Genomic DNA, 6,572 nt, shown 5'->3' with positions numbered 1-6,572 from the left:
CCTATCTGTGGGTGGGTATGCCCCTTTGACCGGCTATGCTGATCAACTCTGACCACAGTATATGAGCTGCTGTGTGGCAGATGACACCACAATGTAGAGATTGCCCCAACAGGATCTTTTGCCTGCTGAGATCTTCCTGTGGGTGTGCTGCTTCTGGAGCAAATTGGGCTGTGCTCTGATGTACTTTTTATTCTCCCATGGAGGGGGGAACTTTTCCTGCATTTCCCCCTAGTCCACTACGGATGAAACTGGAACTACCAAGACATGATCTTCTTGGGGAGAAGCGGTGGCAGGAAAAAGACCAAGAGCCCCTTTCTCAAGGGCTTTTGTTAGGTTTGTAACACACAGAAATACAGGTAAAGCTCATCAATCAATGTCAGGCAGCAAGGATCAAACAATAGATAACATTTCAAAGAGATCTGAGGGCTTAATTTGAGTCAGTGTCTGTCAGGTAAGGGGGTTGCAAAAACTTTAGGAGACATACTCATTTTCTGCTCAGATCCTTATCATATTAATGAAAGCACTCTTAGCAAAGCAGGCTTTACAGGAGTTTAGGAACTCTTTCTTATGCCCAATCACCCCAATCCTGTTCTAGCCGGCAAAGGGCTGCACCGCCTTCCCAGTCATATGTTTTTAGGCTAATGTGGATTACAGCCAGAAAGTGCTTCTCCCAGACGGAAATGGGGACTCAGGCTATGTCAGAATAGCTGGGGAGTGAGGGTCCATCACCCCCTCTTTGCTGCAGCCCCCTGAGACCTTCCTTGAGGGCCTCCCGAGTGATTGTGAACTGTTGCCCCTTCTCTGAGGGGTCTTATCCGTCATTGATTAACTGACCAAGCGTTGGGGGCTAGAGATGGATGAAACAGAAGCAGTGCTGCTGTCAGTGAGATAAGCTTTGTCTCCTTAGTGGCTCACAGTCTGAGGGTCACTCACTCAGCCTTATCCATGGGGCACAGTTATAACTCCTGAAACCAGGCAGAGTGGTTACCAACACCCCCAACCTTGTGTTGATTTCAGGGCCACTTGGAAGAAACTTCAGTGCAGCTCAATGTTAGGCACAACCTATGACATGCCCTGGGCTACCTTTTTGGAGCTACAGTTTATAGCTGCCTCTGCTGGTCCTGGGTGTACATGGAAGGGGTGAAGCTGTGCACCAAGGCTGCTTTCCACCAGCACTTAGCCCAGGGGAAAGCCAGCAAAATCCCAAGTCTCCCCTAAATTTTCCTCGTCCTTATATCTGCCTTTTAGGCTCAATCATATAAAAAGCTTCTAGTGGTAAAATCCAAGTTGCATGAGGTACATTTTCAGTGAGTGACCAGGTAAGGGTTAGTGGTGTTCACCAGGTTAATAATAAGTCAAACTTGGTGCCAGAGCTATGTCTAAAGCCATTCAACAATGGTCTAAGGGTACACCAACATCAGTCACCGATGGATGACTGATGGATGCCCACTGATGTTTATGTTGGAGTGGGGTCTCAAGTAATTGTCACTATGAACCTATCAGAGTTCATGAGGCCCAAACAGACCAAGATTTATTTGTCTAAAGTGGTCAGGGGAGGTGGGTCTCTGCATAGGAACAATGGTGCCTATCAGGCTTGTGAGAGAAAAATGGCCCCTGTTCTGGAACTTCGTAATTCAGTATTTTTCAGAGTCTGATCTGACCTCCTTAAGAGCTTTCCAAAATATTCTTCACTGTGGAACAAGGCTGGCCACAGCCTAGTAACAGTTTTGTAGAGTGTAAACTTGGCAGTGTGGGGCCACTGGGAGTCAGGAGTATAAAACTAATGGTTCTCTTTTGGGTGGTTAAAATGCTGCTCCTCTAGCATGCAGGTGGCAAGGCTCTGCTCCTCTGGCATGTGGGGCACCTGCCACTTTTTAGGTGCTCGGGTGAATAGAGCACTACTTCTCTGACATGTGGGGAAGTGCCACTACTCTGCTGCTCAGGCAATGCAACATTGCTGTTGACTTTGTTTATCAAATAATACTTAGAACACAAATTTTCAGACACTCCATTTAAATTCTCTAAAATATAAAGATAATTAAGGGAAATAAGTATGTTGTTAAAAATCGCATCAATGTTCTAATTCAGTGTTTGTATAGATAGACACACCCATACTGACATACACATATTTTAAAAGTTTTTTTTCTAAATGAGAGCTCCTAAATATACAGACTTTAACTAGAAATACATTAATAGGAAAGATGTTAGGTTTTGTCCTAACAGAGGGCATGCTGCACAACTTACCAATCAAGAAATAAGAATCTGACTCATGTACCTCCTAATTCAACTTTTAAACTTGAAATAGGGATGAATGTTTCACTTTCCCACAATAACACATAAGAATGTCACTGTGGACCTAAGTAAAAGACAGTCGCAAGTTTGTTTTCCAGTAGACTCCTAGGGAGCTGAACACAAAAATCCAATAAATAATTAGCTCTCATGTGACAGGCTTCTGAATTACTGTGATACATTAATTGGACAAAATTAGCATGAATTAAGGCAAATAAGTATAACATGTAATTTATTACTTACTAAGCATGGTGCTACAGTAGAAGCTGCAGATTTCCCTTAAGATTGCTTTAACAGCTATAATGCATTCCTTAATTTACTCTGTGGAAAATCAATTTTTTCAGAGTTCATTAAGCGCCAATATGTTACAGTGCAACTCTCTAGAGCATAGATCCTCAATACATTATGCAAATCTGTGCCAGTGTGGTACCAATATGTAAATAGCAGTAATATTATTGTTAGCATACTATTAGTAAATCTGACCAGAGTGAGAACATATAGAACTTCTTGAATCTATTGATTTTGTGTGTGTTGGGGTGCTTACATGCTGTTTTTTGACGACTATAGTGCCAATATTTCTTTTGAGATATGTCAAAGCTTTTGTAAACAGCTGGTAACATTGTCATTTCTTTCTAAATCCCATGTCTTCTTGTTTATGCTAAAGAACTAATCAACCAGTGTCTAGTAAGTATATAGTATGGGCCTAGTGGAGTAATTTTAAAATTTCAAATGATTCTATATGCTTCATATACCTTGTTTGAGTCAGGTAGATAATTTAAGCTATTAAAGCCACAATTTCCTTAAAGCATGTCTGAATTTCCTATTTCACTTGGCTTCAGTCTATCTAGGTTACATTAATACAACATATTATTTGACTAAAACTAATTTTGTAAAAAGCAATGTGTTCAAGAAAAATGTACTAAAGAAACTTGGTTGGCCCTGAACTTTGATATAAAAGATGTTAGTAAAAAAAAATAATATCTACAATATCTGGTTTTAAAGGGATTGCCTCAATCCCTTTAGGGGTGCCTCAATTATATTTGAAGTTCTATAATCTTTATGACTTTTTCCCCTCAAATAATCTACTTTTAATTTCTAATTAATTTTTTACTCTTTGTTTCTCTGACTAATTTATAGCATTAAAAATCAACTGAATCTCTATGTTCATCCATAGGATGCTATGAACCAAATTGTGCCCTCCCAAGGTTCATATCTAAATACAATTGAGATGGTATTTAAAAGAGGGGCCTTGGGAGATAATTAGATTTAGATGAGATTATAATGGTGGGGCAATTGTGATACTGTTAGTGTTCTTGTTAGAAGATACCAAGGAGTTTGCTTGCTCACTTTCCTTCCATTAAATGTCACCACAATTGGGCCTACCATTCACCCATAAATAAAATTTCAATCAGATCCCATCCACTGTACTCTGATATACTTAAATTGCCTAGCTTTTTCTCATAACAAAATCATACTTTTCTTCCTTACTATATTGTACCATGCTGTATAAAATTTACTTTCTATTTCATTTTAAACTTTATTTTTATTGTTTACAGATGTCCTCATTCCACCCCCCTTTGCCCCCTCCATTCCTGGCCCTCTCTTCTGGCCATCACCACACTGTTGTCTGTGTTCTTTGGCTAATCCCTTTATCTTCTTTTATCCTGTCCTGCCACCCCTCCCTCTGATATCTGTCAGTCTGTTCCATGTGTCCATGCCCATTTTTTCATTTTGTTTGTCAGTTTATTTTGTCCATTAGGTTCCACATATAAGTGAGATCATATAGCATTTGTCTTTCTGACTGGCTTATTTCACTTAGCATTATAGTCTCTAGGTCCATTCATGCTGTCACAAAAGTAAGAGTTCTTCTATTTTACAGCCATGTAGCTTCAGCTTCCTTCCCGCCTTCCTTCCTTCCTTCCTTCCTTCCTTCCTTCCTTCCTTCCTTCCTTCCTTCCTTCCTTCCTTCCTTCCTTCCTTCCTTCCTTCCTCCTTCCCTCCCTCCCTCTATCTTTCTTTTTCTTTGGTTTATTGTTTCTTTCTGTTCACAAGAATATGAATTTGGGCTCCTCTTCTAACATGGCTCTGCAGCTGTGTGGGATCTCTGTAGTGGGGTGCCAGGTGCAGTGGGGGAGGGGGGCACAGATGTTGTGGTTGCATCTGTGGACTGCTTCTATTCCAAGGAAATGAAGGCAGCTGGTTATGCTCTTTGTGCACAAGGGAGTTCCTTAAAAGGCTGATCACTCCAACTTTGCTGTCTAAGAAGGAGACCAGGAACCTCTACAATATCTAGTTTCACAATGTGAAGCTTTAGTGTCAGGATGTCTACAACAGCCTGAGGGAAGCTTTGCTGCCCAAATTGCACTTGGATGAGGACTACTCATGATAGCTTATGGGCAACCGGAACACATGGTATTGGGAGCAGGACCAGGCAGTGTATCTGTGGTGATGCTTAGATGGCTACCAAGCCCTCATGGACTTCATAAACAAGCTCAAAAACAAGGAGTACCTGGAGTTTCAAAAGGAGTGGAGCCAGATGTTGCTGTCCAGGAGAAACCAGATGCTCCTTGATTTCAGCTTCTGAAATGAGCCACGACACTGAGCAGATTCCAACATTCATGAGCTGAACGCATACATTCTCAATCCAGGAACCATGATGGAGTTGGGGAACAGTTGGGCTCAGGTCATCAAGTACTGGCAGGAGAACCAGGAGGCAGTGGGTGGCTTCTTCTCACAGATAGGATAGGAAAGGCCTGCATTATGTACAATCTCTGGGCCTATAAAGACCTGCAGTCTTGGGAAGAGACTAGAAATACTGCTCGGAGGAATAGGGGTTAAGATGAAAATGTCTACAACACAGTCCACCTGGTGCAACACATGGAGTATTCGATCATTATCCCTTTGAAAATCTTGCCTCTTCAGTGATGTTTCTGTTGCCCCATCTCCCTCATAGCAGCCACAAACAAAGAAGCTCCCAGTCCTGCTGTCTTTGTTCTTAGATCTGGGAGGATTCTGGAGGCTAGTGCTGAACTCAGACAATGGAGAGCTGAGGGATGACAAGGTTTCCAGGACTTCCAATGCTTGTGGGACACTTCCCACTTTTCCTGCCCACTCCTTTCCCTGTGCTTGAAGCAGTCTTTAATTTCTTTGAATGAAGAACAGCAACATTTTATGTCTTCCCCATAAAATTTCCTCATCTCAAGGCCACTAGTCCCCAATTATCACCATGGAAAAATCTCAGTTTAGCTTTGGTTATATAAAATTGTGTCTAGTGGTTAGATGTGGGTGGGAAGGGAAAAGGTCAAACCAGGCTCTAAGAAATCCCCTGGTCTTCACTGGGCCACCCACTTGTTGGACAATCTGAATTAAGTCTCTCCTGGTGGGGAAAAACCTACAACTGCCACAAAAAGTAAAGAAAAACCCTCAAGTTAGTAAAGTCAGCAGAAGGTCCACCTAATTTACCCAAAAAGGCTAGAAAAAGGGAGCTGAAAAGGACTTGGGGGCAGGAAACAGAAAGGAACAGGAACAAGAACCCAGAATCCAAAACACTAAAGGTAGAACTTAGAATTCAGAACTTGGGTTTGAACTGCAGATTTTGGAATACAGAATGGATTAGGGTCAGGGTTAGTGTTCCTAATACAAGACAGTTGGAAAAAGGCTCATCTGTTTCACTCTAAGACAGGGGTGTCAAACTCATGTTCACCATGGGCCACATCAGTCTCCAGGTTGCCTTCAAAGGGCTGAATGTAATTTTAGGGCTATATAAATGTAACTACTCCTTAACTAGGGGCAAGAAGCTCAGCATGGCTGCCAGGCAGAAACAAGGTGCCTCGCTGGATAAAACAAAGTGGAGGGCTGGATTCAGCCCATGGACCTTGTGTTTGCCACCTATGTTCTATGGTAATGAGGTTGTAAACTTGAATGTTTACTTCCAACCCTTTTGTGCAGGGAGAGTCTCTTGCTCTCCTTTTTCCTTCCTGTAGGCAAAGATGTGGCTATCCTGCTTCCTCTTTCTCCCTCTTCACATTTCATCAGCCCAACCCTCATTTTACTGGCCCACTGGGTATGTGGAATGGGGTCAGTGACTTTGCCTGCCTCCTCAGTGACCCCCACACTTCATGAACATCTGGATAGATTGCTCCTGCCTCCCTTTTAGAAAACTTGTGCTGGAGTTGTAGAGAGAACCGATCAAATAATTACTACAAAAATAATATGAATTCCATAAGAGCAGGGATATTAATTTTATTCACTACTGTATCTGAAGTGTCTAGAATAGTATTTGG

General features: G+C 42.0%; 1 pseudogene; it reads left to right on the top strand.

Annotated features, from left to right (window-relative positions):
• The first annotated feature begins 242 nt into the window (after window positions 1-242).
• LOC119039303 (protein NipSnap homolog 1-like) lies at window positions 243-5,214 on the top strand (annotated as a pseudogene).
• The last annotated feature ends 1,358 nt before the right edge of the window (window positions 5,215-6,572 follow it).

Source organism: Artibeus jamaicensis, unplaced genomic scaffold (genome assembly GCF_021234435.1).
Source record: "Artibeus jamaicensis isolate MK-2021 breed Jamaican fruit bat unplaced genomic scaffold, CSHL_Jam_final contig_311, whole genome shotgun sequence".
Taxonomy (NCBI): Eukaryota; Metazoa; Chordata; class Mammalia; order Chiroptera; family Phyllostomidae; genus Artibeus; species Artibeus jamaicensis.
The sequence above is the reverse complement of the archived record's forward strand: the minus strand, read 5'-3'. Positions and strand labels throughout refer to the sequence as shown.